The sequence below is a fragment of the Argopecten irradians genome, chromosome 4, assembly GCF_041381155.1.
Source record: "Argopecten irradians isolate NY chromosome 4, Ai_NY, whole genome shotgun sequence".
Classification (NCBI taxonomy): domain Eukaryota; kingdom Metazoa; phylum Mollusca; class Bivalvia; order Pectinida; family Pectinidae; genus Argopecten; species Argopecten irradians.
Window position 1 is genome coordinate 10,014,791 of NC_091137.1, and position 25,904 is coordinate 10,040,694.

Consider the following 25,904-nt stretch of genomic DNA (forward strand, 5'->3'; position numbering starts at 1 on the left):
AAATATACAAGTTAAAAGGTCTTCAACAAACACACACACATGAATATTTATAAGATACTGCAGATCCGGTTAACTTTCTGACATCTGTATTGAATAGAAAACGGGGTGTGAGACTTGTTAGGTATTTGTTGTCTGAAACACTGGCAAATGGTCAGACATTAGTCCATCACAGGTAAAACTATATCATATACAAATTGCCGATATATCTAATATTTATCCTAAGACATATGGCTTTCTGCAATCTGACACTTACTCATATACATCGTTGAGTGATTTCCACAATTTTGTTTCATTATAAGTCTTTCAGCTTGTAAATCCAAACCATGTCAGTTCTGACCCATATCGGTCCGTTTCACTGACGTTAGAGTAGATTATAGTTTCTCAGTAAACCCTGCAACCCTCTGATGTCTAGCCCACAGCTAAATGTTTATATATTTTATATGTATACTTTTAGTGTACTCAAGGAATCCGATACAATCGGTTCCAAGTACAGAGGGGTACAAGAGGGTCCCTAAGGGGCTGACAAGTAGTGTAGAAGGTGCAAATTGTCAAAAACAGGAGTTCAGGTACAATAAGGTACAAGGGGCTCCCTAGGAGTTTACAAAAATCAGAAGGTACAAAGCCTCAAAAACAAAGTTTTAGGTAGAAGAGGATCAATTCTCTAAAGGGCTGACATACAAGGGGCTCCCAAGGAGTTGACAAATATCAGAAGGTACAAAGCCTCAAAAACAAAGTTTTAGGTAGAGAAGGATCAAATCTCTAAAGGGCTGACATACAACAGGCTCCCTAAAGGAGTGACATTTATCAGAAATTACAAATCCCAGAACTAAGGGACTCAGGTGCAAGGAGGTACAAGGGACTCCCTAAAAGGGCTGATAAGGTATCAGAAGGTACAACACTTAAAACAAAGGCTTTAGGTACTATAGGGGTATAGTGGATCCCCTAAAGGGCTCTTTAAGATTCTTGCATGTACTTATAAAAGGGTAGCTCCCTTGTTTCTAAGTATGATGAGGTCTCTAAAGACTGGGAAACACTCTACAACATACAAAACCAGGAGTTTAAAAGAAAATCCCAAACGGAGCTGACGAGTAATGGAAGATACAAGGGAATCGATGGGCAAAACAAGTTTATACTGCACAAGGTGATTCCATGGCAGTCCTTAATCTAACTCTTAGCAATATTAAATTGTTTATATTACAAATAAATGACAGAGTAAAATGGTGATTATAAAGTTAGTCTCCAAGATTTAAAGCTCTAAAGTTTTTCCCCTTGGTGCCTAAACAAAATGTGTGTTATTTCATTAAGAAGCCATCAAATGGTCATAAAGTCTTATTGACACATGAGTTTTCACCATGTATCTAACATTTCAAGCAGATAACTACACTGCTTACTGGCTACATGTACAAGTTATATGTTATTTATGACATAGTTGTGGTCATTTAAGGCTATTCAAGTTCAGGCAGTCTGAACTGACCATATTATATCATTCTCTAATGTATCCCCCTATTCCAGATTTTGCCAACCTTTTGCAGCCTACGTCTCCCTATGATATTCCACCCTATGTCCTCATATATCCCCTTCATCCATCTTTTTCTACACTTATTTTGTCATCCTACTCCATCCTATTCCTTATTTCATAATCCTACTCATCCTCTTCCTTATTTTGTCATCCTACTCCATCCTTTTCCTTATTTTGTCATCCTACTCCATCCTATTCCTTATTTTGTCATCCTACTCCATCCTATTCCTTATTTTGTCATCCTATTCCTTATTTTGTCATCCTTTTCCTTATTTTGTCATCCTACTCCATCCTTTTCCTTATTTTGTCATCCTACTCCATCCTATTCCTTATTTTGTCATCCTATTCCTTATTTTGTCATCCTATTCCATCCTATTCCTGATTTTGATTTTGTCATCCTACTCCATCCTTTTCCTTATTTTGTCATCCTATTCCATCCTATTCCTGATTTTGTCATCCTACTCCATCCTATTCCTTAATTTGTCATCCTACTCCATCCTTTTCCTTATTTTGTCATCCTATTCCATCCTATTCTTTAATTTGTCATCCTACTCCATCCTTTTCCTTATTTTGTCATCCTATTCCTTATTTTGTCATCCTGTTCCATCCTTTTCCTTATTTTGTCATCCTACTCCATCCTATTCCTGATTTTGTCATCCTACTCCATCCTATTCCTTATTTTGTCATCCTACTCCATCCTTTTCCTTATTTTGTCATCCTACTCCATCCTTTTCCTTATTTTGTCATCCTATTCCATCCTATTCCTTATTTTGTCATCCTATTCCATCCTATTCCTTATTTTGTCATCCTACTCCATCCTTTTCCTTATTTTGTCATCCTACTCCATCCTATTCCTTATTTTGTCATCCTACTCCATCCTTTTCCTTATTTTGTCATCCTACTCCATCCTTTTCCTTATTTTGTCATCCTACTCCATCCTCTTCCTTATTTTGTCATCCTACTCCATCCTTTTCCTTATTTTGTCATCCTACTCCATCCTCTTCCTTATTTTGTCATCCTATTCCTTATTTTGTCATCCTGTTCCATCCTTTTCCTTATTTTGTCATCCTACTCCATCCTAATCCCTGATTTAACATCCTAATCCATTACATTCCTTAATTTATCATCCTACTCCATTTTATTCCGTAATCTATCATCCTACTCCATCCTACTCCTTATTTGACATCCTTCTCTAGTCCTATTCCTATTCCCTGATTTATCATCCTACTCCTTATTTGACATCCTTCTCTAGTCCTATTCCTATTCCCTGATTTATCATCCTACTCCATCCTACTCCTTATTTGACATCCTTCTCTAGTCCTATTCCTATTCCCTGATTTATCATCCTACTCCATCCTACTCCTTATTTGACATCCTTCTCTAGTCCTATTCCTATTCCCTGATTTATCATCCTACTCCATCCTACTCCTTATTTGACATCCTTCTCTAGTCCTATTCCTATTCCCTGATTTATCATCCTACTCCATCCTACTCCTTATTTGACATCCTTCTCTAGTCCTATTCCTATTCCCTGATTTATCATCCTACTCCATCCTACTCCTTATTTGACATCCTTCTCTAGTCCTATTCCTATTCCCTGATTTATCATCCTACTCCATCCTACTCCTTATTTGACATCCTTCTCTAGTCCTATTCCTATTCCCTGATTTATCATCCTACTCCTTATTTGACATCCTTCTCTAGTCCTATTCCTATTCCCTGATTTATCATCCTACTCCATTTTATTCCTTATTTTGTCCCCCTATTCTAGTGTAACCACTGATGATTATCTTTGTTGAACATAAACAAATTCGGACATTGCATGAATCATATTCCACAGATTGAAATTTACATGTCTTTTTTAGTATATCTAGATGAGAAGCTCACCGTTTACATATGCTTCCTGTAACATTTTAATGAGATTGAGAAAAGAGCCTGGTAAACAAGGTTGTGATGATGCATAAATATATTTCTATAAACCTGCACACAGCCCCATGTTTAATTACCATCTGCCCTACACGGAGGATCCTGTGCAGTTTATACTTCCAAGATAATGTCAAAAGGTACAAACCAGATCTCAAAAGATAGCACAGTGCCAAAAACGATAACCTGTACTGAAAGTCTCGGCTCAGACTCGTAGGACGTTATATTTTACCCCGTGGTATGTATCATGATAATTTTATGGAAAAATAAGAACATGTGGTTTTAGTTAACATTAGCAAGCCGGTGAGGTTAGGGCAGTATGTACAGTACATAGCTCCAAGTCATTGCATTTAATTCCCATAAATGTCATTAAAATTTCCTCTAGGATATCATATTTCAAACAAAATATCAGAATTTATCAGAATCTCTGTCAAAAAGGAAAAAGTACTTTCCATGACTAAATAAAATCTAAAATGATATCAACCTTAGATAAAGTACACATATAAATGTGAAAAGGACAAAAAATGAAAACAAACAATTGAATATTGTGTATGACCTATTTTGGAATTACATGTACTTGTATTACATATATATTAATAATGATGTAAGCTTAAAGACCTGTATGTTGATAGGACAATCGCAACATTTTTTCTTTGACATTTTCATCTTATTTGAATGCAAACTTCGCCTTTGATGAAAGCTTATGACAGTGGCGATCAAATGACAAATATTTGATGAACTGTCACACAAAACTCCACAAAAGTTAACCCTCAAATAATTGATCTACAAAATACTCCATCTACCCTAAACAAAGTTTTGTAGTTTTGAGGAGGTCTTATCAATTCTATAAAGTAGAAGAAGATGTCTGTATCCTTCAAGATAATTTTCATTTATTTTTGTTCCCAATAAAATGAAGATTTACAGCCATCTGATCAAACAAAAGCTGACACTGCACACAGTAGCCGAAGCCTTAGTAACATGGGAACATTCCGTAAGGGCATTGAAGGCTTTGAAACTTTTTTTTCAAAATGTTCAAATGAGGCACAAGCTTAGATGCTGAAGCGTTTTCTGTTATCTCTGATGGTACATCCCGAGCTCTTCCCTTAGATAATGAGTCGGGTGTAGACTTCAGACAGCCAGACTAATTGGCAGGGATCCCTGTACAGCAGGAGAAGGGAGATAACCCTTTCACAGACAAACTCCGCGGTGGCACACATATCATACAATCTTACATGATTGTTTACTTTACATCACTAAACAGCCCTTGTTGACTAAATTTTCATGTACACTATTGATTTAAAGTACAAATTAGATACAAGGAAATTGCTTTTAATGCATTGTTGTGATATTTATTAGTCTTTAATTTTACGTTGAAAAACCTGGAAAAGTTATAATGTACATATGATTAAAAACGATACACCACTGCAGCCATCTAAAAATAGCACAATGAAGTTTAGATGTCTATGAAAACATCATAAAGGTAAATTTCCTGATCCATTTCTGCCCCACAGTAGTCAATACCGGGCAACTGCCCCTATCCACATCTGTGATCCTCTGCGTCACTGGGTAGTGGGTTTGAATCTCATGTGGAGGCAGTTGCTTCCAGGTACTGACCACTGATCAGTGGTTTTACTCCAGGTACTCTGACTTTCTTCTGCCTCCGAAACCTACAACATCCTTAAATGACCCTGTATAAACAATCCAACCATACAAAACCACTACCAAATACTAACCAATCCATTGCTATCTGTCACTACTAGTATACCATAATCAATCTATTCTCAATTTTTACCTTATCTATTGACAAAAAGAGTCATTTTAAAACGGCCAATGAATATCTAGGTCATACTTTAATGGGGGGTCAAAGGTATAATCTGTGTTTTTAAGAAAAAAAAATTTCTAGCATCAAAACTTCACAGCAAATATATGACATAAAGCATACCTTAAAATTACATCCTGTTGAAACTCTGTTATATTTTATGAAAATGATACATGTTCAGAAGTTTATTTTAAAAACAAATTCTATATTTACTTTTTTTTTCCCTACTTATTCTTTCATCTTTTTTCTATAATTTAGTTATTGTCTGTATATGGCAAAGCTGGCTCAACATGCATGATCTCATTCACTTAGAGAGATGGAGAGCAGTGGAGGTAACGTGTCGGGATGAACACCGCCACCCCACGGAGCTCAGACTCCGATGTCACTACAGCTTGGATCACAGACCACTCAATATACATGAGGATACAAATCACAAAGTTTGAGGTAGTGAGCATCAGATCATCAAACCTATGAACCTCTAAATCAAGTAAGAGCCATTAAGTCTTCACCCCAGCGACAACACTGAACATTATAACAAGGTAGTTTCACTGCAGAACAACAGAAACAAGGTATAATATATAAAGGTCTTAAGTCTGCATACAGACTCATACATAGACTTTACTAGTGGTAGGACTTTATATTGTTACTCCAATTATTGAAATAAAGAACAATGACCTTGTTGACACAGCCACCTGGTTCCTTCAGCATTTTTACTACATAGATATATAAGCTTCAAAGTAACACTGAACAACATTTCGATGTTATTCAAACACAAACAGTTACATAACAGTAAAATCTTATCGCATCATTTGGATGTATTAGTATCAAAATGTTGATTAATCACATGGACGATATAATGCTGACTGATCACTGTATAACATGTAAGTAAACTAAAAGAGTACTTAATATTAAAACACATATTCCTACCTTAATATACACAGCATACATTAACAAGACAGGTTTATAAGAACACCTGTATTTACCTGTGATGGCGTGTCCTCGTGATGATGGCGGGTCCTGTACGCCTATTGTAGTGTCCAGTCCTTTTCCATCACTGACCGACAGGTATAAAACAGGTGTAGTGGTCAGTTGGTCAGTCAATGGTCTAAGACGGCTGGATGATTAATCTGAAGACATAAGATATCATAATTAATTCATGGAGCTCTCACTGGGATCTATAAATAGATAGGAATGTAAACAGTAATATCCGTCCGATTCTTAACGACACTCTACTGTCAGCTCAGTTACCTGTACATCGTTAGATACAGGTGAGGTTGTTACCACCATCCCAATCAACAAATACAAGATCTTCAGTAAACAATTACATTTTAGCTTTAATGTCAAAGCTTTCTTTGATGTGTACTGGAAATAATTAAAAAAAAATACACAGATTTACACAGATCAAAATGTACATTGCAAGTAGCTCTAACATTCTGAAAGTCTATGTTTTTTTTGTTTTATAAATTTGTGAATTTTAAGAAATAACATAGTAAATAAAACATTACAATTATCTCTTCCAAAGAGGAGAAGGGGCTGGGAGGGCAACGAGCAGGGGTGGGGGGTGTTCAAATATGAAACAAAAAGTAGTTGTGTACATAACATGAATGGAAATAAATCCGTTAATCCATCTCCTTGTCAATTCCTAGTTTAAATTGGTGGTGACTGGGGACAATCATTCAACTAAATATTCCAGTCTTTAGATATAAATACCTTAATAAACCATGAGGTTTGATCAGGATTATCAGGGTATTCAGGATATATTAGCAGGGTTGGAATGAAATGTCTGTCATTTTAATAACTTATATGTTGTTTTGAACACTCAAGTTTAGATTTTTTTTACATATACAGTGTATGTACATGTAGATCTATGATAATGATTCAGTATCTGTTACATACAGAAACCTGTACAAAATCAATATAAAATTCACTGTCTGTCCTCATACATGTATGATCAAAAATGTGGAGGTAATTGTTTATATTTAGTAAACCGGATATTATCTCCCGAGTAAATAGGTACGACAGACACGCACTAAAATACGACAGAATATGTGTCTGTCACCATCAAAGAGAGAATAAAACATGGCTGCGTGGGCCTTTAAAAGTAAGATCATTCGGACAACCTTGTGTAGTGTAATAGGAATCTTATTTACCGTATTCAACCCAATAAGTGCCCAGGGCACTTAAAAAATTGATAAAAATGAAAAGGTGCTAATAAGTCAAAATCATTGCAAATCTATACTGTTTTATGTAATTTTGGTCCTTATTTATGCATGGGCAATTGAAATTGAGGCCTCAAAAAGGGGGAGGGGCGCTTATAGGGATATGGGCGCTTATTTGGTCGAAATACGGTATCTGTTGTTGTTTTTATTACTGAAGAAAGAAGAAATAATAGGCAACATATTGAGAAACTAGCATGGAGGAAATGTGAGATGAGAAGTAAGTTTGAAATCCATCCCATATACATACAACACATAATGATCATGATGGATGACCTGGTACTACAATGCTCTAGCTCTTCTTCATTTAATAAAATTAATAATTTTCAGCATACGTACATGTGTTGGTTTCAACCATTTTGAATTCTTCAAAGCAGAATGCTATTCTCATGGTCCTAGTATAAACGTAACATTCATATTCAGCTACATTTAACTTAAAAAGAAAACCAACTGTTTGCACCACCTTAAATCACCTTTGATGTTCTGTATTTTAATAACAAAATAAGTGCCATTAAAGTACCAGGTAAAGCAAAAGAGGTTCGATGAACTATAGCACACCTTTTTTTGTAATTGTAAGATTTACATTACCTGTACTTCAGCTCATGAGCTATTGAGTATCATTTGAATGCTAGATATATTTTTTATGTTATTGAGATATTTTGTCATTTTCTGATAAACGATCAATTCAAACAATTGTTTGGTAGTTTTTTCTGATATCATTGGTTCAACAAGCAAGTCTAATTGCCTGAAATTAATATATATCAATTCATCCTAAGGAATTACTACAAAATCATATATAACAAGTCACTTCTACTAAAACACAAAGTGTTTAACTTTTAATCAGATTTACAGATAAAAGTAAGAAATTTAAAGGAGTCACACACAACTCTGAAAACAGCAATTTCCTATCTTTTTAAAAGTATATATGTGAATGAAGTTTGAATGGCTACAATACGTTTATAACAAACACAATTACTGTGAACTCATGGTTATAACATAGTAAATTTCAATCTCCGTCAAGATTCCCGTCAAGGTTCCTATAAGATGTATGTTATATGCGTATAATGAAGAATGCTTATAACAACATGATTTTTCCGTGATCGCTAGAGGTACGTAATATAGCTCTGGGTTACTGTGCAATACAAATAAAACTTTCTATTCTGTTATCTCCGTTATGTGACCACCCATGGGACAAACATATCAAGTAGTCAAATAATAGAGGCTGTCTCTTAGTATCAATTAAAAGGTCTAGGGTCCAGACCCAAAATGGGTGTTTTATTAGTTTAAATGTCCTATTATCAGCCAGTGTCATGTAAGGCCATGCCAGGTTTATTGGTGGAGGAATGCGGGAGTACCTGGAGAAAAACTACCGACCAGCAGCCAGTACCTGGCAACTGCCCCAAATAGGATTCGAACTCGCTACTCAGAAGTGGAGGACCTCTGGTAATATGTCAAGACATCTCAACCACTCGGCCACTGATGCTTCCAGACCGAAGGCAGTAAAAGTACGTTTACTGAACATATGGCTTAATTATGTTTTATATGGCTTTTGGTATAGGCTGATATAGGAGAACATAATGGTCAATGGTGAGAGGTATGTTAGAACAAATCTTCTGACTTTGAGCCATATCTTATTAGTCATTAGTCAAGTTATGGATTGTTGAGAAGGGTTAGTTTACTTAACGTCTGTGCTTGAGAAAAACAGTCGTATAAAAGAAGTGGTTGTATATATAAGAGTTGTCTTATATAGAGGGACTACTGAATTGGATAGCTAACTTAAATGTAATATACTAGCTGTGAAGTGAACTGATCACCATTAGTTACAGACTTTCACACCTAAACCCCTAATACATAACAAAACAGTAGTACAATACATCATATATCGTTAATGGCTGATATAAATCATGCCGAAAGTTTTAACGACAAAATGGCTTCGATTCTATTGCTTACTACAGAACAGTATAAACTAAGGAAGGTTTTCACAAAAATTGTAACATTTACCTATAAATTGGTTAATTTCCTGACAAATCCTTAACTAATCAATCTTTATTTCACCACATATGCTAAAATGTTTACTTTAAACTTATAATGAATTGACCAATCTATTAAATTTCAAGTAAACGTTCCTTTTTCTTTCCTTATAAATTTCAAATGATCTTCGTGTTTCTATTTACAGCTTGGAAGAAAGCCTGATTAAGAAGGATTTAATTAAGTTTCCTTGGTCTATAATCTGAAGGGTAGAAGGTGTTATTTGACAATTCACAATGGAACATCAATGTGGTCCAGTCATGTAGCCATGACAATATGTTTACATGGATTTACCAAAACCAATAGAATACATTGTACTTAAACCCAAGTCGAAATACTCATCAGACATACAGTGGAGTTGAGCTTAATATGGAACTTAAACTTTCATCCTCCATAGTTTTAATGTAATTGACCGGGCCAATGACCTTAATTAATTTGATAAAACCACAACAACCAATAACAAAATGGCACCTATTCAGGCTTCTGGAACCGAAAGCAGACGAAAGTTGTCATGAAAATTATCTAATTATTAATACTTTACAGCTGGTGCAGTGTGATATATATTACATTCCTACTAAATTTTACTTATACTCCCAACTGCACAAAAGTAATACCTCCATTGATAGGGGACACAACTCTATAGTTTACTCCACTCACCTTAATCTCAAAGTTCTGTGTACCAAATTTGATCAAAATCAGTCAAGTAATTTAGGAGGAGTTTGTCGGACAAAGTAGTGTCTACAGATCTTGACAGACAGATGGATGGACAACCTGATTTCAGCATAATTAAGTTATGTTTTTCCAGATGATGGCTGTGGTGGCTTGCATTTTATAATAAATATCACCAAAACAATACTTTGTCGGACTATCTCAGTATCATTAAGTTTGAGATTGATCCTAATTGTGGAACTCAGAAAAAAAAGAAAATGTGCACAGCTCACGAAGATTGTACTGAATGACTGTAGGATAAAATGTACAAACACTGTATAAACTTGCTTCTACCACAATAGGCAGTGTTATTCAACTCTCAGAACATTTAATAAACACTGCAGCTGTTGATTGACAATTTGTTTATACATTCAATTCAATTCTTTTATTACCTTAGGCCATTTGGCCTATCGGCTATGTATATATGTATACAAACAAGCATATACATTAACACAATAACACAAATTCTAAAGAACACATTTGACAAAATACTAAAGCGGTGCAAATTTTCCAAAAAGTAATCATATGAATTAAATACTTACACGTGGTATAAACTCTGTACGCATTCTGATTGGCTGACACGATGAGCTTTGACCAAACTACTTATTTCTCAGTGTCACGTCATCAACAATCAAATGACATCATTTTATGTTGTGATCGCCGCTTGACGTCCAAAAACTGCTGTTTAAAAGCGTATGCGTCGTGGTCGTTGTGTCAAAATACATGACATTTTCGTATACATGTTAAATTGACCTTTAGCACTAATAATACATCTTAACGGACAAGAATTTTACTGATAAGTTTCGTAGATCTAACATGTATGAAACGAACTTGATCTTGAATATGGCTTGATGATTATCTGGTGGTATACATGTAGTCTGACATTGAGTTTTATTTTCTGGAAGCAACTATGAACATTTGAACTCAATAAGATGTAAATAAGTATTATTTAACCCTAAAGATGTTCAAAATTAGAAGAATTTGATATCGATGGATTCTTTATCAAACAATGACTTTTGAATACTAATTGTCTTTTTGCTGATAAAAATATTACTACACCTTATTTGCATATTCCAATAAATACACGTTACCGTAACCCTGCGATATTTCAATCGGCTAAAAACGAATATTATTGTGGTAGAAACAGGTCACACTACTTGTGGTTGTTGAATATTGAATTTATTCCACACTCGTAAGTTATTTTTTAAAAGTTACAAAAGACACTCGCTAAAGCTCATGTCTTTTGTAACTTTAAAAAAATAACTCACTCGTGTGGAATAAATTCAATATTCAACAACCACTCATTGTGTAACCTCTATTTTACTAATCTTATTCTTTATATAACTTAAATTCAATCAATAGAAAAAATTCAGACTGACTACTAGTGTTAATTAAATGATTCAATTAAAGGTCTATCAGAGGAAATTGATAGGTTTGTTTATTGGGTAAAATGATGATAAGCTGATTAATAGTAAGTCCGTAACTGGTACTGCTACAATGTTTAATTATAAGGCGGATGTGATAAGTATGTAGTTAAGTGTTGTACTTACATCAATAACATATCCTATAAATTAAACAGGACCTTGGAACCAGAGACAAAGCACCACAGCCCTCTTATCATTTTTTTTTTCTCTCTCTTTCTGAATCAGACATTTATTGTGTTCCATCATGCAACATTTTTTCTTTGATCTGTCAATCTGGCATTTCTCGTACTCGTTCACACAACATTTAATCTCTTTTTGAATCAGCTATTTCTTGTATTCTAAGAGTGTCATGCAACATTTCCCCCTGTATTTGTGAATCAGGCATTTTTTATGGTTATGCAACACTCCCTTTCTGTCAATAAGCCATTTTTTGTACTCTGTTGATCATGCGGCATTAATTTTTCTCTCTTTCTGAATGGTCATTTCTAAGTAACTTATATATACATATATAAATCTTGCACTATTTTTTTCCTTTACTGAATTCATCAGTTTTCTTTCTGAATCAGTAATTTTTTAGAAAGGTTGAAGGAAGTATAAATCATTTTTTCTGAATACATCATTTTTTTCTCTTAGTGATCAACACAACATCTAATCTACACCATGATATAATGTACATCATGCACATGTAATTTTGTTTGCTACATAAATTTGCTTGACCATAATTTACTTAATATGCAATTATGCTAATTAGTAGGTGACCCTAATAGACGGTCACAACTAAAACTATTATCAAATTTAATTATAACATTTCATTGTGAAACGCTTTATGTTATTATTTATATATACAGTCAACATTTGCAGTTATTAAAAATTCAAATTAGGTAAATTAATGTGTACATGTATTCCAAAAAGCCATTCAAATCCTGACCCTACCAGTACATAATAGACATTCCCCAGAACTAAGAAGTGGGTCATTGATTTAAAGGTTTCTTAATATAGTTCACAAATTACAGGATTTTTGTTTGTTCTAAAAGCTAAATAAAGAATGATATGTATATGATTAATTACCAAAGTTGATTGGTTATATGAACAGAAAAGTGAGACCTTTCAATCCAACTCACGACCAGGAAGAAATTAGCAATCCAATCTGTTTTGTGAAAGTGAAACAAAAAGAGAAATGTATACCAGTATCAAAAATTCATCAGCATTATATGCACAGTGACAAAAGAACTGTTATAGAAGTCAAAAAATAATATATAATTCATTCACACCACATTTCCAGCTCAAATTATAACTGGGGAAGTTTAAAATTATGATTTTCACATTTTGGACAGCATATTGTGTAATTTAATGATCATAAATTAAAGTAGCCTAGTCTGGGAGAACACTAACTTGCTTCTCACCAAGGCAGTCAAGTTGTGCCAAAGCCAATACAAAGGTGTCACCTTCCTGAAGGATATTCTTGTTTCTTTGTTGCCTTCATGCTTTCATCAAGGCCAATAAAACAATAGGAAATCCATATAAGTTAATATATATACTGTTACGTGTTTTGCTGTTGTTGATGAATTTTTAATATGATATATGCCGTAGGGCTTGTGACATACATATACATCATATTTTGAGTTCATACACTTAACAATAAATTCTATGTTACAGACACAGACATTAATGTAAATCTTGTAATTATAAGTTGGAATTATGTAAGTATCACAAATGACTGAGTTTCCTTTTGGCCTATAGTTCGGCTGAAGCCACTAAATGTGGATCTTCTTGAGTCCTGTATGAAGACAACTAGTATAGGTTAACCAGGAATCCAAGTCAACACAAACATTCATTGGTTAGCTTCACAATTGTATTTCTTGATCACTTCTGGTTTCCAGGTACTTCTATTTCCGAGAGTCTATTTTGGTTAGAATCTAATTGATATACCATGCTCTCCATCTAAATATTGGTTTACCTAGACCAGCATTGCTTTACAGTAACTATTGATCAGATCTAGGCATGTTATTACATTATAGTTATAATCAATATAGTTTTAAAGCTTCATGGCAACCATATCTATTCCAGCAAAACACCAATCAACTTAGAATTTTTACAGTACTAGCAGGATTTTCCTTTTAACTAAATTGCATTACAGATGAAACGGAATGGGGTTAAAAATGAGAACAAACGTTTATCTATACAAAGTAAACTGAACATGTAGATCTCTATGAAAAAATTGTCATTTGTTTCCTAAAATGACAATATACTCTAATGGAACCTTCTCACAAATCTGCTAGGGTTTCATTAGGATACATGATTGATTAGTTAGCCAGACATTTGTATGAACCATGACCCACCATCAAATCACAAGGTCATACATACTAACCACAAATAAGAAATGATGATGTCATAAAAAAATTTGGTAAATGAAGGTTGATTAAGCAACCAAATATGAATTTGAGCCCCATACAATACTTTCTGAAACACCAATGGTATACTGTATTTGGCATCCATTGTTATATGCATGCATACATACCACATATGACGTCCTTGCACAAAAAAGTATTTATAACTTACCAACGATTTAAAGCCAACACTCTTAAACAATAAGAAGGGAATCTGTCCTTTTGTTTAAAATCCAAACAAAGTAAATAGAAATGTGACTGTCCTCTGTGTATCACTACTTCTCACTAATGTCGGACAACAACACAGGACCTGAAATCACTCGGCATGTCAACGCCTCTCATACACTACAAGTGGAGGAATCACGTGAATATACGTGGACTCATTAATTAATCTGTGAACGCTTTGCTAGTGAGGGATGCCCTTCGTTGTAGAACCTGTGACAATCTACTAGTATATAGTCTATTGTGATGGACCACATTTGACGTTAACGATAATTGATGCTGTATCTGTTATAGACATAATTGGATGACAGTTCACTTAGGAGGAAATTTGTTTTTAATTACAGATCTGATTTACATTCACTGAGATCCATTTAATGATCCAGTCAAAATATATATCATCATTCACACAGACAATACTCATACATTACAATATATCGGGACAGTGGGATAGATTCTAAATTAAATTGGAATTGATAAATCAGACCAAAATTTTCACAATTAAAATTGGTCTAGAAACGAGAAAATTCAATTTTAGCAGTTTGAAATTTTCATGATATGGATTTAAGAGTACATGTATATATATCTTTCAACTATTTCTAGTATGTCCCACAAAACCAGGAATACATCATACCTGTGAAAATATCCGGCTCTACCGTATCAGTTTGATCACATGACATTTAGAGCTTGTTGTTTCTGGTACATTTTAAAATAATGATGGATGCATGACCACTACTACACAGTGACTCTATTTATTAGTGTGATAACTTGGAATGTTTCTACTAAATCATCATCTGTATATAACTAGCATATCCTAAATTAGTAACAGTTATTTAGCTATAATATAATTTATAATTTATCCTAAATTAGTAACAAATCTAGCTATAATATAATTTATGCCGATGTTCTCTGAAGGAATAATGGTGGCCTAGTCGAGATGGCACATTTTCTAGAATAATGTATATTTACACACAGATGGAGCTCTTTCATCCCCACTATATTAATGTTAATCTGTATATTTCTCATTCATCATTTATGGCACTAAATACATTTTGTTGCCATGATACAAAAAATTCTTGGTCAACCTGTTGTAGAAAATTCCTGGAAGTAAAGAATTTGATACGAGTTATTTTATAGCCATTAACTACCATTCATTTGTTTATTAAACATGGACACCATAATGTATACCAGTATTTTTGTCTGACATGTATATAATGTACTAACCTTGCTTACAAGGCCCACCTTCTTAACACTGATGAGATGCATGTTATTTATTTATTCAAATATGTATGCAAGCATGGCTAATGTAATCTTTGGTGACAAAGACAACATAATGAGGTCAAACAAACACCTGAACAAAATGGATATCTTTAGCTATAGTAGCTTCATCATAAACTATATATATATAATGTATCATCTGATGATATCTAGCAACTGTATTTGATACATCAAGTCAACTATAGGATTCACATTTTTAATTATAGTCTCAATACAACACAAAACTGGATTTCATAAATCATTATAATTAAGGCATGTTATTGGATCAATTTTGGTATGGCTGAAATATATTTGATTGAAATAAGCTAGGCTAGATTCTCTTTGTAATGCTTTAATTTTAGCAATGTTTTGTTTCCCCTCTCATGCACTGTCAGAAAATTGAACTTAATATAGTAGGATTTAGCTTTACAAACCACACAGTTAACTACTATGGAGGTCCCGTCAACATTAGCACTGGTTTGATTTGTGAGGTTTACAGAGGTATTTCCCATTCAAATGACCAAGGTCATTTAAGAAGGAATTGGATACTGTGTCAATTGGTTTAGAGACTGGAGGAAAGCCTGAGTACCCAGAGAAAAATCAGCAATCTACAGTCAGTACCCAGCAACTATATAGGTTAATGTTAACATAATTTGACCTTGCAACCCGGGGGTGGAAGTCTAGTGGTAATATTTCAGGACATCATAGCACTACCCATATTCCTAATCCTTATATGATAAAATTTATCAAAATAAATCATTGAGATTTTCCTTAAAAGTTACATTATAAACAAATATTTTTGTACTTTTTTTTAGTACAGTAGATGTCTACCCAAAAAAGCACAAAAAAAGTACCAAAAAAGCACAATAAAAGTAGATTTTAGTATACATCATGCCTGTGTATTTTTTTCTGTAGATTTTGATATACAACAGCAATTAAGCATTTCTGTGGTATGTACTTTTAGAATTCAAAAGTATTTCAATGTATGCTATATTAGCAGACTCCGGCCATTTAACTTCATTTCAGTACCGTAAGCATGGTCTTTGTACTAACTGTGATAATATTATTTCTATTAATTGTATTATGAACAACTTTATCTTTACTATTTTTGTACTTTTTCTGTACTTTTTTTTAGTACTGTAGATGTCTACCCGAAAAAGCACCAAAAAAAGTACCAAAAAAGCACAATAAAAGTAGATTTTAGTATACAATATGCCTGTGTACTTTTTTCTGTAGATTTTGATATACAACAGCAATTAAGCATTTCTGTGGTATGTACTTTTAGAATTCAAAAGTATTTCAATGTATGCTATATTAGCAGACTCCGGCCATTTAACTTCATTTCAGTACCGTAAGCATGGTCTTTGTACTAACTGTGATAATATTATTTCTATTAATTGTATGTAATATCATTTATCATTCGTCATTGGTTTTTTATGAACAACTTTATCTTTACTATTTTTGTACTTTTTCTGTACTTTTTTTAGTACTGTAGATGTCTACCCGAAAAAGCACCAAAAAAGTACAAAAAAAGCACAATCAAAGTAGATTTTAGTACCCGGTATACAATATGCCTGTGTACATTTTTTGTACTTTTTCTGTACTTTTTCTGTATTTTTTAGTACTGTAGATGTCTACCCGAAAAAGCACAAAAAAGTACAAAAAAAGTACACACGTTTGGTAGACTGTACTTTTTTCCTACTTTTGTATTTTTTTCCTAATTTTTTTCTACTTTATTTGTACTTTTTGTTCTTATTTTATACTTAGTATGTACTTTTTTTTGTTACTCATTTTGGAACCGGGTTGTAACTACATACTGCACCAAATTGAGCCACTAAAAATTTAATTTTTGTGTGTTTTTTTTGTGCTTTTTTCCCCCTACTTTTTTGTACTTTTTTTTCGGTATGGGAATGATATATAGATAATTAAAACAATACAATATGCATCTTATAAGAGCATAAAATGTTCAAGTAAAAGTAGTATTAATTGTCATACACATCCAATAATTTTTTCTGTGGTTTTGTTTTCTGATCTAGGATCTTAATTGAGATGATATTATCGGTGCACTACTGTGTTCTTGTTTTTTTGGCCACAGAATACAACAATATTTCTGTTAATGCTCGATACAAGGTATAAAGGTCATATATATTCTGATATTAAGTAATTGGTTCACACAGGTAAATCGGACATATCATAGACATACTATATACAGACCATTATTCCTTTAGATCATGTGTGACCTTATAATAAGTGTCAAGTACATTCTCTGTCACTCAGCTGATGGAATAGGTCTGTATGGCTTGTACAGTCTGTGTCACCCAGCTCATGGAATGGGATCTGTATGGCTTGTACAGTCTGTGTCACTCAGCTGATGGAATGGGTCTATATGGCTTATACATTCTCTGTCACTCAGCTCATGGAATGGGTCTGTATGGCTTGTACAGTACGTCTCTGTCACTCAGCTGATGGAATAGGTTTGTATGGCTTGTACAGTCTCTGTCACTCAGCTCATTGAATGGGTCTGTATGGCTTGTCCAGTCTCTGTCACTCAGCTGATGGAATGGGTCTGTATGGCTTGAACAGTACGTCTCTGTCACTCAGCTGATGGAATGGGCCTGTAATACTGTATGGCTTGTACAGTACGTCTCTGTCACTCAGCTGATGGAATAGGTCTGTATGGCTTGCACAGTCTCTGTCACTCAGCTGTTGGAATGGGTCTGTAATACTGTATGGCTTGTACATTCTCTGTCACTCAATTGATGGAATGGGTCTGTATGGCATGTACAGTACGTCTCTGTCACTCAGCTGATGGAATGGGTCTGTAATACTGTATGGCTTGAACAGTACTTCTCTGTCACTCAGCTGATGGAATGAGTCTGTAATACTGTATGGCTTGTACAGTACGTCTCTGTCACTCAGCTGATGGAATGAGTCTGTATGACTTGTACAGTACGTCTCTGTCACTCAGCTGATGGAATGGCTGTAATACTGTATGGCTTGTACAGTACATCTCTGTCACTCAGCTGATGGAATGGGTCTGTATGACTTGTACAGTACGTCTCTGTCACTCAGCTGATGGAATGAGTCTGTATGACTTGTACAGTACGTCTCTGTCACTCAGCTGATGGAATGAGTCTGTATGACTTGTACAGTACGTCTCTGTCACTCAGCTGATGGAATGAGTCTGTATGACTTGTACAGTACGTCTCTGTCACTCAGCTGATGGAATGGGTCTGTAATACTGTATGGCTTGTACGTATATACATTCTCTGTCACTCAGCTCATGGAATGGGTCTGTATGACTTGTACAGTACGTCTCTGTCACTCAGCTGATGGAATGAGTCTGTATGACTTGTACAGTACGTCTCTGTCACTCAGCTGATGGAATGAGTCTGTATGACTTGTACAGTACGTCTCTGTCACTCAGCTGATGGAATGGGTCTGTAATACTGTATGGCTTGTACGTATATACATTCTCTGTCACTCAGCTGATGGAATGGGCCTGTAATACTGTATGGCTTGAACAGTACGTCTCTGTCACTCAGCTGATGGAATGAGTCTGTATGACTTGTACAGTACGTCTCTGTCACTCAGCTGATGGAATGAGTCTGTATGACTTGTACAGTACGTCTCTGTCACTCAGCTCTGATGGAATGGGTCTGTAATACTGTATGGCTGTACGTACTTGTGCGTACTAGCTATACATGCTTTCTCTGTCACTCAGCTGATGGAATGGGTCTGTATGACTTGTACAGTACGTCTCTGTCACTCAGCTGATGGAATGGGTCTGTAATACTGTATGGCTTGTACGTATATAGTCTCTGTCACTCAGCTGATGGAATGGGTCTGTATGACTTGAACAGTACGTCTCTGTCACTCAGCTGATGGAATGGGTCTGTAATACTGTATGGCTTGTACAGTACGTCTCTGTCACTCAGCTGATGGAATGGGTCTGTAATACTGTATGGCTTGTACAGTACATTCTCTGTCACTCAGCTCATGGAATGGGTCTGTATGACTTGTACAGTACGTCTCTGTCACTCAGCTGATGGAATGGGTCTGTAATACTGTATGGCTTGTACGTATATACATTCTCTGTCACTCAGCTGATGGAATGGGCCTGTAATACTGTATGGCTTGAACAGTACGTCTCTGTCACTCAGCTGATGGAATGAGTCTGTATGACTTGTACAGTACGTCTCTGTCACTCAGCTGATGGAATGAGTCTGTATGACTTGTACAGTACGTCTCTGTCACTCAGCTGATGGAATGGGTCTGTAATACTGTATGGCTTGAACAGTACGTCTCTGTCACTCAGCTGATGGAATGAGTCTGTATGTATGGCTTGTACAGTACGTCTCTGTCACTCAGCTGATGGAATGAGTCTGTATGACTTGTACAGTACGTCTCTGTCACTCAGCTGATGGAATGAGTCTGTATGGCTTGAACAGTACGTCTCTGTCACTCAGCTGATGTAATGGGTCTGTAATACTGTATGGCTTGAACAGTACTTCTCTGTCACTCAGCTGATGGAATGGGTCTGTAATACTGTAGGCTTGTACAGTACGTCTCTGTCACTCAGCTGATGGAATAAGTCTGTATGACTTGTACAGTACGTCTCTGTCACTCAGCTGATGGAATGGGTCTGTAATACTGTATGGCTTGTACAGTACGTCTCTGTCACTCAGCTGATGGAATGGGTCTGTAATACTGTATGGCTTGTACAGTACGTCTCTGTCACTCAGCTGATGGAATGAGTCTGTATGACTTGTACAGTACGTCTCTGTCACTCAGCTGATGGAATGGGTCTGTAATACTGTATGGCTTGTACAGTACATCTCTGTCACTCAGCTGATGGAATGGGTCTGTATGACTTGTACAGTACGTCTCTGTCACTCAGCTGATGGAATGGGCCTGTAATACTGTATGGCTTGAACAGTACTTCTCTGTCACTCAGCTGATGGAATGGGTCTGTAATACTGTATGGCTTGTACAGTACGTCTCTGTCACTCAGCTGATGGAATGAGTCTGTATGACTTGTACAGTACGTCTCTGTCACTCAGCTGATGGAATGAGTCCGTATGACTTGTACAGTACGTCTCTGTCACTCAGCTGATGGAATGGGCCTGTAATACTGTATGGCTTGAACAGTACTTCTCTGTCACTCAGCTGATGGAATGGGTCTGTAATACTGTATGGCTTGTACAGTACGTCTCTGTCACTCAGCTGATGGAATGAGTCTGTATGACTTGAACAGTACGTCTCTGTCACTCAGCTGATGGAATGGGCCTATATGGCTTGAACAGTACGTCTCTGTCACTCAGCTGATGTAATGGGTCTGTAATACTGTATGGCTTGAACAGTACTTCTCTGTCACTCAGCTGATGGAATGGGTCTGTAATACTGTAGGCTTGTACAGTACGTCTCTGTCACTCAGCTGATGGAATAAGTCTGTATGACTTGTACAGTACGTCTCTGTCACTCAGCTGATGGAATGAGTCTGTATGGCTTGAACAGTACGTCTCTGTCACTCAGCTGATGGAATGGGCCTGTAATACTGTATGGCTTGTACAGTACATCTCTGTCACTCAGCTGATGGAATAAGTCTGTATGACTTGTACAGTACGTCTCTGTCACTCAGCTGATGGAATGGGTCTGTAATACTGTATGGCTTGTACAGTACATCTCTGTCACTCAGCTGATGGAATGAGTCTGTATGACTTGTACAGTACGTCTCTGTCACTCAGCTGATGGAATGGGCCTGTAATACTGTATGGCTTGAACAGTACTTCTCTGTCACTCAGCTGATTGAATGGGTCTGTAATACTGTATGGCTTGTACAGTACGTCTCTGTCACTCAGCTGATGGAATGAGTCTGTATGACTTGTACAGTACGTCTCTGTCACTCAGCTGATGGAATGAGTCTGTATGACTTGTACAGTACGTCTCTGTCACTCAGCTGATGGAATGGGTCTGTAATACTGTATGGCTTGTACAGTACGTCTCTGTCACTCAGCTCATGGAATGGGTCTGTATGACTTGTACAGTACGTCTCTGTCACTCAGCTGATGGAATGGGTCTGTATGGCTTGAACAGTACGTCTCTGTCACTCAGCTGATGGAATGAGTCTGTATGACTTGTACAGTACGTCTCTGTCACTCAGCTGATGGAATGGTCTGTAATAATATATATGGCTTGTAAGTATATACATTCTCTGTCACTCAGCTCATGGAATGGGTCTGTAATACAGTATGGCTTGTACAGTACGTCTCTGTCACTCAGCTGATGGAACGGGTCTGTAATACTATATGGCTTGTAAGTATATACATTCTCTGTCACTCAGCTCATGGAATGGGTCTGTATGGCTTGAACAGTACGTCTCTGTCACTCAGCTGATGGAATGGGTCTGTAATACTGTATGGCTTGTACAGTACGTCTCTGTCACTCAGCTGATGGAACGGGTCTGTAATACTATATGGCTTGTACGTATATACATTCTCTGTCACTCAGCTCATGGAATGGGTCTGTAATACTGTATGGCTTGTACAGTACGTCTCTGTCACTCAGCTGATGGAATGGGTCTGTATGGCTTGAACAGTACGTCTCTGTCACTCAGCTGATGGAATGGGTCTGTAATACTGTATGGCTTGTACAGTACGTCTCTGTCACTCAGCTGATGGAATGGGTCTGTAATACTATATGGCTTGTACGTATATACATTCTCTGTCACTCAGCTCATGGAATGGGTCTGTATGGCTTGAACAGTACGTCTCTGTCACTCAGCTGATGGAATGGGTCTGTATGGCTTGAACAGTACGTCTCTTTCACTCAGCTGATGGAATGGGTCTGTAATACTCTATGGCTTGTACAGTACATTCTCTGTCACTCAGCTCATGGAATGGGTCTTTATGGCTTGTATAGTATGTCTCTGTAGCTCTGCTGATGGAACGGGTCTGTAATACTGTATGGCTTGTACAGTACGTCTCTGTCACTCAGCTGATGGAATGAGTCTGTATGACTTGTACAGTACGTCTCTGTCACTCAGCTGATGGAATGAGTCTGTATGACTTGTACAGTACGTCTCTGTCACTCAGCTGATGGAATGGGCCTGTAATACTGTATGGCTTGAACAGTACTTCTCTGTCACTCAGCTGATGGAATGGGTCTGTAATACTGTATGGCTTGTACAGTACGTCTCTGTCACTCAGCTGATGGAATGAGTCTGTATGACTTGTACAGTACGTCTCTGTCACTCAGCTGATGGAATGGGTCTGTATGGCTTGAACAGTACGTCTCTGTCACTCAGCTGATGTAATGGGTCTGTAATACTGTATGGCTTGAACAGTACTTCTCTGTCACTCAGCTGATGGAATGGGTCTGTAATACTGTAGGCTTGTACAGTACGTCTCTGTCACTCAGCTGATGGAATGAGTCTGTATGACTTGTACAGTACGTCTCTGTCACTCAGCTGATGGAATGAGTCTGTATGGCTTGTACAGTACGTCTCTGTCACTCAGCTGATGGAATGGGTCTGTAATACTGTATGGCTTGTACAGTACATCTCTGTCACTCAGCTGATGGAATAAGTCTGTATGACTTGTACAGTACGTCTCTGTCACTCAGCTGATGGAATGGGTCTGTAATACTGTATGGCTTGTACAGTACATCTCTGTCACTCAGCTGATGGAATGAGTCTGTATGACTTGTACAGTACGTCTCTGTCACTCAGCTGATGGAATGGGCCTGTAATACTGTATGGCTTGAACAGTACTTCTCTGTCACTCAGCTGATTGAATGGGTCTGTAATACTGTATGGCTTGTACAGTACGTCTCTGTCACTCAGCTGATGGAATGAGTCTGTATGACATGTACAGTACGTCTCTGTCACTCAGCTGATGGAATGAGTCTGTATGACTTGTACAGTACGTCTCTGTCACTCAGCTGATGGACTGGGTCTGTAATACTGTATGGCTTGTACGTATATACATTCTCTGTCACTCAGCTCATGGAATGGGTCTGTATGACTTGTACAGTACGTCTCTGTCACTCAGCTGATGGAATGGGTCTGTATGGCTTGAACAGTACGTCTCTGTCACTCAGCTGATGGAATGAGTCTGTATGACTTGTACAGTACGTCTCTGTCACTCAGCTGATGGAACAGGTCTGTAATACTATATGGCTTGTAAGTATATACATTCTCTGTCACTCAGCTCATGGAATACTGTACAGTACTCTCTGTCACTCAGCTGATGGAATGGGTCTGTAATACTGTATGGCTTGTACAGTACGTCTCTGTCACTCAGCTGATGGAATGGGTCTGTAATACTGTATGGCTTGTACAGTACGTCTCTGTCACTCAGCTGATGGAATGGGTCTGTAATACTGTATGGCTTGTACAGTACGTCTCTGTCACTCAGCTGATGGAATGGGTCTGTAATACTATATGGCTTGTACAGTACATTCTCTGTCACTCAGCTGATGGAATGGGTCTGTAATACTGTATGGCTTGTACAGTACGTCTCTGTCACTCAGCTGATGGAATGAGTCTGTATGACTTGTACAGTACGTCTCTGTCACTCAGCTGATGGAATGGGTCTGTATGGCTTGAACAGTACGTCTCTGTCACTCAGCTGATGGAATGGGTCTGTAATACTGTATGGCTTGTACAGTACGTCTCTGTCACTCAGCTGATGGAATGGGTCTGTAATACTATATGGCTTGTACGTATATACATTCTCTGTCACTCAGCTCATGGAATGGGTCTGTATGGCTTGAACAGTACGTCTCTGTCACTCAGCTGATGGAATGGGTCTGTATGGCTTGAACAGTACGTCTCTTTCACTCAGCTGATGGAATGGGTCTGTAATACTCTATGGCTTGTACAGTACATTCTCTGTCACTCAGCTCATGGAATGGGTCTTTATGGCTTGTATAGTATGTCTCTGTAGCTCTGCTGATGGAACGGGTCTGTAATACTGTATGGCTTGTACGTATATACATTCTCTGTCACTCAGCTCATGGAATGTCTGTAATCTGTATGGACTTGTACAGTACATGTCTCTGTCACTCAGCTGATGGAATGGGTCTGTATGACTTGTATAGTATGTCTCTGTCACTCTGCTGATGGAACGGGTCTGTAATACTGTATGGCTTAAAACAGTACGTCTCTGTCACTCTGATGGAATGGGCTGATGGAACAGGGTCTGTCAATACTGATGAATATGGTCTGTTGTACGTATATACATTCTCTGTCACTCAGCTCATGGAATGAGTCTGTATGGCTTGTACAGTACGTCTCTGTCACTCAGCTGATGGAATGGGTCTGTAATACTGTATGGCTTAAACAGTACGTCTCTGTCACTCAGCTGATGGAATGGGTCTGTTCGGTGTATGACTTGTACAGTACGTCTCTGTCACTCAGCTGATGGAATAGGTCTGTATGGCTTGTACAGTCTGTGTCACTCAGCTGATGGAATGGGTCATTATGGCTCATACAGTCTTTGTCACTCATCTGATGGAATAAGTCTGTTTGGCTTGTACAGTCTCTGTCACTCAGCTAAAGGAATGGGTCTGTATGGCTTGTACAGTCTCAGTCACTCAGCTAAAGGAATGGGTCTGTATGGCTTTACAGTCTCTGTCACTCAGCTCAAGGAATGGGTCTATATGGCTAGTACAGTCTCTTCCACTCAGCTAATGAAATAAATCTATATAGCTTATGGCAGTAAATAGTTATATCTTTTAATTTCGTTGTCACACTGATTTTTGCCATGCAACTCACTGAACTCAGGTCCTTTGACCGGCAACCTTCCATTAAACAAGAGCTGTTGGAGAACATCAAAGCTCGCCTCGCCTATTCAGAAGAAGTTGATGTTCAAGTATTTACTATTTAAACATGGAAATATGTCAAATTAACAGACTCAAAAACCCCCTAAAGGGCCCCAAATTGGTTGTATTATCACGTTCAGCATCCATACACATTAGGAAAATAAAATCATAAACATATATGATGACTTAAGCTTAAACAATTGACGAAACAGAAACTTGCTCAAAAACTTAAACATGAAATGGGACGCCAACGCTGACGCCGACGCCGGGGTGACAATTAACATTAATTAGCTCCCCCTATTCTTCGAATAGGCAAGCTAATAAAATTAAAATAGCATTGTAGAAAGGTTGAAGATCAAACTGTACAAAACCAGTTTTTGTAATATTCTGGTTTTCAATCAACTTTGTTGAGAGTGCACTATACTAAAATAGATACCGTATTTTCCCTAATGAGAGCACCGGGCCCGGGTAAATGGCCAAGGGGGCGCCGTTATTTGAGACCATTTTTAGATGTTTTTTTCTGAAACAGACTATAGTCATCTTGCTTTTAGTTTCGTAATTTTCTGAAACTTACTATCA

The 25,904-nt window shown here is 36.9% G+C and overlaps 1 protein-coding gene across 3 annotated transcripts in view; it reads right to left on the minus strand.

Moving 5' to 3' along the window:
- The window catches only part of LOC138320553 (PTB domain-containing engulfment adapter protein 1-like), a 79,454-nt gene that overhangs the window by 33,629 nt on the left and 19,921 nt on the right, over positions 1-25,904 (minus strand). Inside the window, exons 1-2 of one of the 3 annotated variants that reach the window (XM_069263608.1) lie at positions 14,197-14,349; positions 6,245-6,388 (exon numbers count right to left, since the gene is read on the minus strand). The gene's annotated coding sequence lies outside the window, so the exon portion shown is untranslated. Of the gene's footprint in view, positions 1-253; positions 273-6,244; positions 6,389-14,196; positions 14,350-25,904 lie in introns of those variants that run through there. The other 2 variants (XM_069263607.1, XM_069263609.1) reach the window with 2 other exon arrangements.